Source organism: Phocoena phocoena, chromosome 4 (genome assembly GCF_963924675.1).
Source record: "Phocoena phocoena chromosome 4, mPhoPho1.1, whole genome shotgun sequence".
Taxonomy (NCBI): domain Eukaryota; kingdom Metazoa; phylum Chordata; class Mammalia; order Artiodactyla; family Phocoenidae; genus Phocoena; species Phocoena phocoena.
The window spans coordinates 33,756,144-33,769,427 of NC_089222.1; the positions used below are offsets into that span (position 1 = coordinate 33,756,144).

Genomic DNA, 13,284 nt, shown 5'->3' on the forward strand with positions numbered 1-13,284 from the left:
AGTCCAACTTTATCCATACCTCATCTTGAGGATGTTTCCCATGAAGACAGCTTCCACTCATGTCTCCTACATCTGACTCTCTTTACTAATTAGAGTTACATTTTATCTTTCTTTTTCTATCCTGTGTCATCCAGCATAATGATAAGCTAATGGACACCCAATATATATTTATTAATAGATAGATGTAAAAAATAGGTTATTAGCAAAATTGTGGGTACAGTTTCCTCTTTCCTATGTATGTGCAGTAGTTGGCTAAGTGAATTTGATTATATATAGTTCGCCAGTTGTTTGTAGAAATTGTTTTCTCAAAAGAGTCATTTCTCAGTCCTCATGGATATTATCACTTTTAGTAGGAGGTATGAAAGTATTTTAAATAATTTTTTTCTAAGAATGTCACTGGAAAATGGTGTCTAATTTATAGAGCTTTTTTAACAGTTATTGAGAGTAACCAATTTTGTATGAATCTATTTTTAGCACTGACATTCAGTTCATCCTACGTGGTTTTCCAGGATGAACCTACAGCTTTTAAAAATAAGAATATCAGCTAGATTTTCTTCACAATTTTCTCCTAAGTGAGAACCACTGAGACCTTAGTAGTGGCAACACAAATACTTTGGAGCAAAATTGAGTTTTTTCCCAAAGGGTGACATCAACAACTTTGTTTATGATTTGCAAAATGTCATATCAATTTGTGTGAAATCCATAGTATAACTAAATGTGTACTGTGGTGACAGCTATGAGAAGTATGTCTGACTGCACTTATATACCGTGAAAAGAGCCCTCTGGAGATCGTTCTTTTTTCATTGCTACATTTTAAACACTGACTATTTGAATTTCAACTTGATATTGTCTTAGTTCTAAACATAGTCTGCCAAATTTGTTTGTACGGTAGTACATATGAATCAGGCAGATGAGTCTCTGTGGCTTTAATTGTTCTGTGACTTTGTGCAAATTATTTAATTTCACAGGATCCCTGATCCTCACCAGGTCATGGGGGTGGAGATTGCAGTACTCCCATCATAGAATTGTGGGGAGGATTACGTGAGATCTATTCTTTCCTTTATTCCACACTGTGACTCACTCCAAGCTCTGGGAAACAAGCCCTGCCTTCATGGATCTTAGGTCCCTAGTGCAGCCTGTCAGTCAGTAAGGAAACACATAAATAAGCAGCGTAGTTGCAGGTATGACCAGTGCTGTGAAGAGAATGAACAGAAGTGGTGTCAGGTGGAGCCTGGCTCTAGGAGGACTTTAGTTGAGTTGATTATGTCCACTGCTCTATCTGGAAGAGCACGAACAATAAATAACATGGTAAAGTTTTTTCCCCTCATCATCCATGGTTAATTTCCTTGCCTTGTATTAAACTGTTCATAATTTTTTTAAAAAGATATAGATAAGTAGTTTTTATTTTGTGAGAAATGTTTTTTTTTATAAATCTAAGATTGCAAAGCAAGCATCTTATTTCTTCAGGGTTAATAGAGTGACTAGGTACCTTTTCATTTCTTCATAGGGTCATATAAATTATTTTAAACTCAAATATCAAATAATAGTCCTGATCATCATTTAAGTCTAGTTTCTCTTCTCTGCCATTTTGGTATGTAATACATTTCACAGAGGACATGTGTGTGCTAGCTTGACATGCTAACCCACTTAAACATTTTAGCGCAACTGTTTTGTCTTATGTTGTTAGGAACAATATAGCTAGACAGTCATTCCACTTGAACTTACTGAGTGCAGTCTTTCTACATCCTTATGACTTGGGCCATTTTCACTATGCAGTGTCTGCCTGAAATTCAAATTGATCTCAGCAAAGGCACTCAATGGATGGGTTTTCTTTGCTTATATTTAGATTTCTTAACCAGGTATTTAGTTACTTCCACTTACTTTGCCTTAACTCTCTGAATTTACCTCTCCTGAACAAAGCCCTCGTTCCAGCCAGGTTGGTTTATCTCTTGTCTTTTGGACAGCCTGAAGTTCCCACCTGTGTGGTGTTACTTGCTACCATTTTACCTAGTAGAACCTCCTGGCTTTTTGGATTCCTGAGAAGCCAGCTGCGCTATAGAGGACATAATCCTCAGACTTAGTATCAGACCTCGAGTTTAGATTTAAACTTTATTTGCTACTTCTGCGATCTTGGGCAAGTCATTAAATCTCTGTGGGCCTTAATTTCCCCGTCAGCCTAATGGAGTTAATGCCGGTTACTCACATGGTCATTGTGAGGTCGATTGAAAATGCTCCAGGAACTGCTTCACCCCGGTCTTATTTTCCTCTGCACTTGGTCCCCCTTGGTGTCACAGGACACTTCATAGTATTGATTATCTATTTTCTAAAATTTACCCTATGTTATGATTTATGGTCTGCCTCACTCTGTTTTTTCCTTTCTTTTTCGTTAGGTAATCAGATAAAAGAAAGATGTAGGTTAAAATTCTCAAAAGAAAGTTTGGGGGTTACCCATTTATTTTAATGAACTGTCTGTTCATTTGTGTGAGCAAAGTGTTTTATTTATGAAAAGTGAGGTATAAGAAATGGCCTGTGGTGAATTAACAGGTGTTTTTACATAGTGGACCCATAGACATATATTAAAGAAAAACACAGTGGGTATAGCATATTTTTGAGTATATTACTGGAAAAAACAAAAGGAGAAATGACAGAAAGCAAATCCACAGCAAATGAGTTGGCAGGACTGTATGTGTACTGTTAAGAACGAACGATGTCATCTGAAAGTTCCCCCACTTCAGAAAATCTGGGAGATAAGAACATTGGTATTCTGAGGACTGCGCAGACTCAAATGATTGATAACATGTTTTAAGTGTAAATAATAAGGCGATGGATAATTTGTAAACTTTTACTTGAATTTATGTAAAGTATTTCTTGGTCCTTACATGGTTCTCCGTTTAATCTCTCCCTAAAATAAACTCCTTGACTAATACATTGTAAATCTTTTCTTGCTGTGTGTTAGGTGTGCTCTGGTAATCTCACGGATGCACTCCTGTGGAGCCTGGGGCATCTGCCCCCTGCCCCACAGAAGCCGGTATGCTTTAGCAAAACCCTGCCAGTTTATAACATGGAATAATGGTTTTAGGAGGAGTTACTTTTTGTTTGCATAATCAGTCCATTTGATTATCAACCACTTTTCTTGCTATTCTAACAAGAACTATTACAACAGGAAAAAACCCAAAACATTCTTAGTTTCATTTTATTGGTATATCCCTTGAGCAATGCCTCAGAATTTTGGCCAAGCTGCCTACCATATTGACACTTCCAAGTAACATTTTCTAATCTGAGTAATCCAAATTACAGTTACTATTTACTGTTTTCTGATTTGACTGTAGTGTGGAGGCCAGTTTTTATCGTGGTATTAAGGAAACAGTGGAACATAGAATAACAGACTAATGATTGAACCAGAAATTTGTTATTAAGTAGCAAGAAATTGGAAAATGATCAGGTGTAATGTGGCAGATAATCAATTAAGTACATTCTCAAGACATTAGTAGGTTTTTTTTGTTTTGTTTTTTTTTTGCGGTACGCGGGCGTCTCACTGTTGTGGCCTCTCCCGTTGCGGAGCACAGGCTCTGGACGCGCAGGCTCAGCGGCCATGGCTCACGGGCCCAGCCGCTCCGCGGCATGTGGGATCTTCCCGGACCGGGGCACGAACCCGTGTCCCCTGCATCGGCAGGCGGACTCTCAACCACTGCACCACCAGGGAATCCCCGTTAGTAGGTTTTGAAAAAGCCCTGTTCTAGTTGTGTTTTAGAAGTTAGATATACAGTTAATATATGAGTGTGTATTACATGTCTAGTATATATGTATGATATGTATATTATTCAGTATACATTCTGCTTTAAAAGACTACTTATTTGCTCCTTCAATGAGTTAATACCTATTAGGAGCCTGACACTATTCTAGATGTTCTTGTTTGAGGAATACAACTGGAAAATAAACAGTCGTGGTTTTCAAGCCTCATTCCTGGTCTAGTGAAAGAAATAGGCAACTGCCAAGCAATTATGATAAAGTGTAATGAGTGCTCTGGAACCAACTAACAGAGCATTAAACAAAGGCTTGAAGTTTAAAGAAAACTTCCTGGAGGTGGCAACATTTAACTGGAGACTGACTGGAAATTAGGCCCAACAAAAAAGATGGGGGGAAGGCGAACTATTTGAAGAACTGGATCTACACGGACAAAGTAATGTCTTGTACACGGGATTGACTGTAGTTTAGTTTAGTATGTCTGGGGAGAGAGAGAGAAAGGAAAAGGGAGAGAGAATGAGTATGTGAGTGTGCATTAGAACAGGGGTGGAGTGGGAGCTTGTGAAAAAGATGGGATAATGATGTGGAGAATGGTCGGGTCTGTGTTAGCTCTTGCCTGGACTATTAAAATAATTACTTAATTGGTCTCTCCTCCCCAGGCTGTCAGCCATGTCAAGCCCCCTTGTGCTCCTGTCTGATGAATTCATGAAACAACAGCTTTGCTCTTGTCATCCCTGGTTCCCTTCAGTGGCTCTCCCTGGCCTACAGAAGAAAGTAGACAGTCTTTAACTCAGTTTTTAAAACTGTCCCCAAGCGAGACTCAGCATACTTAGCAAACCTTATTTCCCACTCCTCTTATTACAGACTTATTACTTGTCACTGATGCTTCAAATTATATTATTTCCTCTACCTGGATATCTTTTCTAACCGCTCATGTATAAATTCTACCTCTTCTTCAAAGCTATTATCTGATTTTTCTAAGTGGAATGTCTTTTTGACCTTATGACCCTTTTTGTCTTCTGTCCGTATATTCTAGCTGTTTATGTGCGTGCTTTATTCCCCTTTGCAAACTACGTGTCCGGTTCATGTTGTGTCTCCGCGGCCCTGCAGCACTCAGCACATGAGTAGTCTCAGCAAGTAGATAAATGTATAAATAAGTTATTCTAGAAGATATTAAGACTTGGCGTAAAGCATATTTAAGGCAAAACCGCCTATTTTATTTTACTTGTTTGCCTCATCCATTCATTTCCTATCTTCTAGCTTGTTTTTTGGGTTAGATGAGGAGACAATGAATCGTTGTTCCATTCTGCTTTCTCTTTTGCCTGCCTGTGTGCCCAAGATGACATGCCCAAGGGAACAAAAGGCAGTGGCTCTTTTTGTGCCCGCCCTTGCCCCGAGTGCCCTTTCTCCCACTGTCCAGGAAAGGAGCTGTGAGGAGACCGTTTAGAAACACAAGTATCAGTTAACTGACAGATACCATTAGTGGTTATCTTGGAGTCACTGGCAAACACTGGGTTTAAAAGAACTAGGGAAAAGGGCTGTGATTGACATGTAAATGAGAATGTGCATTAGTATATAGAGACTAACCAGTGGTCCTCAGAGTAGCAGTCATTAGAATTGTCTGAGAGCTTTCCTGGGACCCAGCCAAAATCAATTAAAGCAGAATTTCTGGGAATGGAGGCTGGGTATAGGGATTTTTAATTTATAATGTACAGCCATGATTAAGGACCATTGGCTTAAACCTTACAGGGGTGTCTCAGTGGCATGATGGCTGGGACCCCAGAAGTGCCCTCCTGTCTCCAATTGCTTATTCATCCTACAAACATTAACTAAAAGTACTTAGGTTGCTAAGTTAAGAGTTTGTCCTGTTTTTAACAAGTTCTTAATCTCGAGGGATAGACAGACTTGTAAAAATTACCTGTAATACAGTTTGACTGGTGCTGAGTTCACCACTGTGAGTTTATCCTACCTGACAAGAAAGAGAAGGAAGAGGGGAAAGGGAAAGAGGAAACATCCAAGGAAAGTGACACTTGAAAAGGGTCACCTCTCATCATCAGATTTAACCTAGGATAATGATTCCTCTTTATTATCAACCCCTTTTAAAATACAGATGCCCAGTTTCCTTATGGTCAGAGAAATAAGCACCAGTTGATTCAGCCTTTGGGCACTGGGAAAGCTTTCTCACAGCCACTCAGGAGTTGCGTTACTTGGCTACAGTTTCACAAACGAAGGCACTGTTTGGGCTAGGAGGTGAGTGAGCATCTGTATGATGCCACAAAGCTAGTGGCTGAAAGAGCTGTAGTGAAGCCAGGGCTCCCCGGCTCCTGGAGAAGTGTTTTTTCCCCTGGACTGGAAATTTGCCATCCTTGGCCACTAGAGGCTTAGTGGGAGTTAGTAGTTCATTAAAAGAGATTCTAACTTGACAGTGAACTGAAGGACTCTGTCAAAACAGGGGCTGAAGGAAAAGGAGAAGGAACGCTTTCAAGCGTGACCAGAGATGTGGGACTGTGTGACAGGAAGCAGGGGTTGCAAGGTTCCAGGGATGTGAAGAATGTGTTAGGAGAGTGAGAGGGACCTAGGGCTGTCCGTCCCCTGAGTACCAGAGCATAATCAAGGGCCATTATTCATGCCTTCGCCTAACAGTCACTCCATCCCTAGGATAGTATTCTGGTTTTTTTTGTTTTTTTTTTTTTGCGGTACGCCGGCCTCTCACTGCTGTGGCCTCTCCCGTTGCAGAGCACAGGCTCTGGACGCGCAGGCTCAGCGGCCATGGCTCACGGGCCCAGCCGCTCCGCGGCACGTGAGATCTTCCCGGACCGGGGCACGAACCCGTGTCCCCTGCATCGGCAGGCGGACTCTCAACCACTGCGCCACCAGGGAAGCCCCCTAGGATGGTATTCTTACTTCCAGTTTTATAGAAGAGGAAGTTGAAGTTGAGCGAGGCTGAGTAATTAACCCGGTCTCGCTGCTAATAAATATCAAAATTAGCATTGGAACAAACAACTCTGTGATTCCAGTTCATGTGGTCGTCACCATTGAGCTGGGGCTCTATTGCTTTTTTTATGTCAAGTCCTGGGACAGTTCCTGTGTGAAAATCACCAAGACCTCTAGAGGAGAAGGTTACACGCTCAAGGCACAGAGAAATCCAGCAAGTGGCCATATTGCTTATTTGGGTCGGAGTACAAAGTTGTGGTTGGATGATGGTAGTAAGAAGTTACCAGGAAATGGAGCAAATGGGAGGAGACTAGGGGAGAAGGAAAATACAATTGAATTGAGAGAAGATGAGGCCACAGTGTGTGAGTTGACAGAGGTCTGGGTGAAGATGCACAAGGAATGTTTTTGAGAACTACTTTATCGGACAGAATTTTTTTTAATATAATTTATTTTTTAATGGAAGTATAGTTGATTTATAATGTGTTAATTTCTTCTTTTTTGTGTGTGTGTCTGAAGGTTTTTTTATTGTAAGTTTATTTATTTTTTAACTTCTTATATTGGAGTATAGTTGATTAACAATGTGTTAGTTTCAGGTGTACAGCAAAGTGATTCAATTATACATATACATGTACCTATTCTTTTTCAAATTGTTTTCCCATTTAGGTTGTTACATAATAGTGAACAGAGTTCCCTGTGCTATATAGTAGGTCCTTGTTGGTTATCTATTTTATTTATTTATTTATTTATTTAAAAATTTAAAAAGAAATTTATTTATTTGGCTGCGTTGGGTCTTCGTTGCTGTGGGCGGGCTTTCTCTAGTTGCGGCGAGCGGGGGCTACTCTTCATTGCGGTGTGCGGGCTTCTCATTGCGGTGGCTTCTCTTGTCGAGGAGCACGGGCTCTAGGCGCGCGGGCTTCAGTAGTCGTGGCTCACAGGCTCAGTAGTTGTGGCACACGGGCTTAGTTGCTCCGTGGCATGTGGGATCTTCCCGGACCAGGGCTCGAACCCGTGTCCCCTGCATTGGCAGGTGGATTCTTAACCACTGCGCCACCAGGGGAGCCCAGTCTATTTTAAATATAGCAGTGTGTACATGTCAATCCCAAACTCCCAGTCTATCCCTCCCCCCCACCCTTCCCCCGGTAACCATAAGTTTGTTCTCTAAGTCTGTGAGTCTGTTTCTGTTTTGTAAATAAGTTCATTTGTATCATTTTTTTTTTTTAGCCTCCACATGTAAGTGATGTCATACTATATTTCTCTTTCTCTGGACAGAATATCTTGTATTCTGAAATAAAGTCAGGACTCACTCACTTGGCAAATGTTTATTAGGTTTATTGGCCTGGGCTGTGCTGTGGGCACAAGGTTGAGGCACAGCCTCCTTCTGGAGGCCATCACCATGGGAGGAAGGCAAGACATTAGTGCACAGTAAAGCCCTGTGGCCCTGCTGGGAGGAAGGCATGTGCAGAGTGCCAAGGAACATGAAACAACTATGTCTACTAACAGCCACCTGCTTTAGCCAGAGGTAGAGAGTGTAAAATTCACAGATACGTTGCTTTACTCACTTAATGCACCCAAGCCCGGTGTTGAGCAGATCCGGGCTTTCAGCCTAAATGTTTTTGATGTGATAGCAGGAGAAAAACACCATGTGACAGCCGCCTGTGCTTTTCCCTCTTACGTTCGCATTCTGAGTTATTATAAAAGTGTTGCCGTGGCTGAGGTTCCCGTGAGGCCCAACATCTCCATACTTTTCATCTTAAATAAGCACTTAAGAATATCTCCGCAGCTTCTGATTGCTGTTTCGAACAGAACGCCTTGTAATGATTAAGCTTTTCAAATGCCTCTGTTTAAGTCACTTCAGTACCCTTCTGCCTTAAGAGACTTATCATATAGATGTTTTGAAAGAGTTCCATAGTTCATAGGCATCTCTTTTTATTTGTTTACTGTTAAAGTGGATCATTTTCCAGAAAGCTGTTCTAGGATAGTAGAAATATATGAACTCTTTCTCAAAATTTGGAGACTTTCCTGTTTTATTCCCAGAGATAATTTTCAAGTAACTTCTGTTCACGGTCACTCCTTTAGATGTTTGGGAACCTGCCTGAGAAAGCCAGTGGAAGTCTCTGGGGATGGGGGTGGGGGCAGAGGAGGAGACGGGCTCAGATAACCTGTGTTGTGATGCTTTTTTTTTTTTTTTACTTCAAGAGATTGTTTTTCACCCTACCGCCTATGCTGCTGCAGTCAGCATCCAATAGAGACGTGTTCTGGGCCCGGGAGCCAATTGTCTTTCTCCTCGCTGCAGCCTGAAGTCTGAGAGAGAGAGAGAGCTGATGACTGCACAATTTTAGCAAATTGTCATGGGGATGGGGGGAGGGGAGTGCTTTCCCTACGGGGGCAGTGCCAGTGGCATTGAGCACATTCTGTTCAAGTACGAAGTTGATCTGCCCGAAGGAGACAGTGGTCAGCAGTAGTGCGGACCTCTGTCACCTCACCTTTGCCTTGTGCTCTGTCATTGTTTACGTGAAGCAGTAGTGTTTAATGGCTGGACTTGAGGCAGAATCTGTGAGGTCAGGAAGCTAGTGACTGTGTGTCTTCAGTTAGGGAATCTCAGAGGTTTACAGAGGACTTGGAATGAAAAATTGGGGAAAAGGAAGGGTCTTTGTTATTTGGCAAAGTCAGTGATGTCTCTAAAAGATTGGAGAGCAGTGTAATTTAATAATTTCTATATAAAACTGATAGCCAAAATTTTGGACATCTGTTATAGTTTAGAAAACTGTTTAAGCACCAGTCATATGCATACTATACACTATCCAATCTAGTGGGTTTTGATGGGAGATTTACAAGGGAAATATTGAAGTGGGACCTTGAAAACATTGCATAATATTATACTTAAAGGTTTATCATAACCAATAATAAATGTTATTTTAGAGATGTGAAAACAGGGTTTACTTTCCTATATTTGTAGGCATATGTAGGATCTAGAAGGTATAAATATAGCAAATGCTTCATGTAAATAAAAAGCAATGGTGTTATTATTCTTGAGCTGACGTCATCAAAATGTTTTACCTCTTTGATTTCCATTACTTTCTTTTCTGTTGCTGAATGAAAGACTTGCCCCTTAAAGCCTCTCTATATTGTCTAATTTTGTTTTTTATTTTTAATTATTATTTTTTTTTGCAGTATGCAAGCCTCTCACTGTTGTGGCCTCTCCCGTTGCGGAGCACAGGCTCCGGACGCGCAGGCTCAGCGGCCATGGCTCACGGGCCCAGCCGCTCCGCGGCATGTGGGATCTTCCCGGACCGGGGCATGAACCCGGGCAGGCAGACTCTCAACCACTGTGCCACCAGGAAGCCCTATTTTTAATATATATAATGTATTCTCTTTTTCTGTATAAAATCACCTTTTCTTTACTTGTGATCTATCTAAATCACAGAGGCCAGGTCAGTGGAATCCATAGATAGTCCAAGAACCTCTTGACTCACTAGGGCTCTTGTTGAAATGGATAATGTGAAGCAGAAATTTAACTTCATGGTGTTCAATTATTTTCTTTTCTGCTGTTGATCCTATAGTACAGGTCCTGCTGAGGGGGAAAAAAAAAGAATGACAGAGAAACTGGAAGTTATAAGAGACTCTAATTTTTTTCATTACACTTTGGAAATACTATGTGGATTAATCTTCTCCAAAATTAGTTGCTTATATTGTGAAACATCTTTTGCTTTGCAGAACTCAAGGGGGTTGAAGCATCCGTTTGGTTCTGACCTATTCTGGATAAAGTCTTCTGTGTTTGGTGTGAGCAGTGATTAGAAAAGCACGCACATGTAACGATGATCAAGTGATGGTGTAATGGTTACCATTACCTCTAGTGTAATGGCGAAGAGTTCCAACTTTGTAGTTGGGCTGTCTGGGTTCAGTTATGTGTACTTGGGTGAGGACCCCTTTCCTTCTCCTTTGGAGAGGTATTTAAAGATGGAGAGCTTTTGCTTTATCAATGCACTAAGAGCTAGAATAGTTCTATAAAGAACTGCTTAAACAAGTCTTCCAAGAGATTGTTAAGGAAAAAATTATGTACTTTTGACTTAAGAAGTTTACCTCCTTTTTACCTTCAGGAAAGCCCTAGAAATATAATATAGACAGTCATGCTGTAATCCACCTAATAATGGTATGATGATGAATTGGGTGCTATCTGTAAAACATTTTGTATTTCTCAATTGAAAGGCATGCGCTACAAATAGAGCTCTAAATTTTATTATGTAAATGTTAGGGCTTTTAATTATTAGCCAAGATTGAAGACTGTCTGATTTGGATACCATGAAACTTCAGAAGTGTTTCTGCTCCAAACAGTTTAGAAGTCTGACACTTACTGTACCGAAAAAATAATGAAGCAATTTAAAAAAATAATAGAAACATAGTGATCTGGCATTTCCAATTTTATGATGCTATAAAAAAGCAGCCAACAAATGTTGGACTGTTTAATGATACTGGCACCTACCAAATGTCACTGGGCTTTTCACAAGGTCATGGAGGCTCTGGTTTGGCTTAGGGATGCTGGCCAGACCCATCTTTGGCGCCTAGGAAGACTGGAATAGTGGCAGACCATAGGTGCCAGCTAAACCCTTTATAGCACTTCATAGATGGCTACACACTTTTGTGGGATTCTGTGGCATAGAGGAGGCCAGGAGTAGAAGGAAAAAGTGAGACCGTTTCTTCTTACAGCATCCCATCAAAAGCAACTCTAAATATAAGATCCCTGTGGGCCCTCTCTGAGGAGGCTAAGATTTCTTCAGATGAGTATCAGCTAAAATTGTGTGCTGATATAACTGTTGCTGTCACAGTTGTATGTATATCTGATCTCTCACAGACAAAAGCTGCTGGAGAAAGGAGTGGTATTTTTGTAACAAGAATGTGTGTGTGATTTGTTGCCTTTTTCCCTTTCTCCACCTCCTCGGCAGCAGCTAACCCGACTCTCATGCATTACGTAATACTTATCTAGACGTATAGAGTTTCAGTTATGCCATTTTCAAGATGATTAATGGGAGTTGTGCAATTAAAGCTCCTAAGTTCTCTGGGAAAAAAGTCATAGTATCCCGATGTTTGAGTTAGAGTGCGTTGATATTGCGTCAGCATTGAGGATATTTTGGAGTCTTGTAAATGTCACTGTTGGTTTTCGTGTCCAAGAATCATCGTCGTCAAACTTAGGAATGTTCTATAAAATAGTGCCTAGAACATTTGAATACTGCAGAGGCCTCTTTAAATAGCTAGAAAAGTCTAACCAAGAATCGCTTCCCTAAAATCAGATTAGACTTGGATGTGAAAAAGTTTAATGCCCATGAAACAGTGTCTGTTACATTCTTTTTTTTTTTTTTTTTTTTTTTTTTTGCGATACTCGGGCCTCTCACTGCTGTGGCCTCTCCCGCCGCGGAGCACAGGCTCCGGACGCGCAGGCCTAGCGGCCATGGCTCACGGGCCCAGCCGCTGCTGCGGCATGTGGGATCTTCCCGGACCGGGGCATGAACCCATGTCCCCTGCATCGGCAGGCGGACTCTCAACCACTGCGCCACCAGGGAAGCCCCTGTTACATTCTTTTATATCCTTTCAGGCCATGGTAAAATTACAAATTTAAACTCAATAGATTGTGTGTATGGATGTGTATGTGTGTTAGTACTTTTCTTTCTTTTCCTGGCAGTCTCAGTAGTTGTTAAGCCACAGTTTATATGTAAAGATGAGCTTTTTATGGGGTCAGGAAAAGGAAAAATATCAAAATTTGCATTATATTGCATTTCATTTGAAAGCACTTCAGATAGGTAGTAAAATAAAATAAAGAAATAGGGAATATTTCAGTGAAAATACATTTATAAATTTCTGCTTCTTTTTTCTCTTACTGATAGGAGAAAATTCTCTCAGGTCTTATGTTGACCTGAGTTCCAAGCATTTGTCCTTACGTTGATTGGATGAAGAAATAGCAATTTACACCTAGAAAGTTAAGCTTTAAATATTGATTCATGTTGCTATATTTACTTCATGTTAAGTTTAGGAGACTAGAGATTAACTGCCCAGCAAAATAAGAGGAGAAATGACTCCTTTCTCCATTGTTCTATGGGGATGCTAAACATTTGTTCCTGGTGTTACCTGAAAGTCCAATGAGGAAATTAAAACAAATTGTGTTTGTTTTAAAGAATATTTTGTAGCCTTTTTAGATGGTAAAGCTCTGAAATAAGTACAAGGGTGCACTTATAATCTGGCTTAAAGAGTCATAATATTTGAGAACAAAAAATGAATAGGGACTTCCCTGGTGGTCCGGTTGTCAAGAACCCACCTTCCAATGCAGGGAACGTGGGTTCAACCTCAGGTTGGGGAACTAAGATCCCACATGCCACAGGGCAGCTAAGCCCGCATGCTGCAGCTAGAGAGCCTGCCTGCCACAGCTAGAGAGCCCGCCTGCCACAACAAAGACCCAACGTAGCCAAATGAAAACAAACAAACAAAAAATGTAGCTCAAATTAAAAAAAAAAATTCCTGTTAATATGTCAATACTATCTATTTACTATGTAGTGTACCATACTATCTAAAAATAGTAAATAGATAGTTTTGACATATTAACAATGTGTGTGCTGCCGT

The 13,284-nt window shown here is 40.7% G+C and overlaps 1 protein-coding gene across 13 annotated transcripts in view; it reads left to right on the forward strand.

Annotated features, from left to right (window-relative positions):
* Positions 1 to 13,284, forward strand: part of MBNL1 (muscleblind like splicing regulator 1) — a 143,481-nt gene that overhangs the window by 84,667 nt on the left and 45,530 nt on the right. The gene's annotated exons all lie outside the window — the stretch shown is intronic.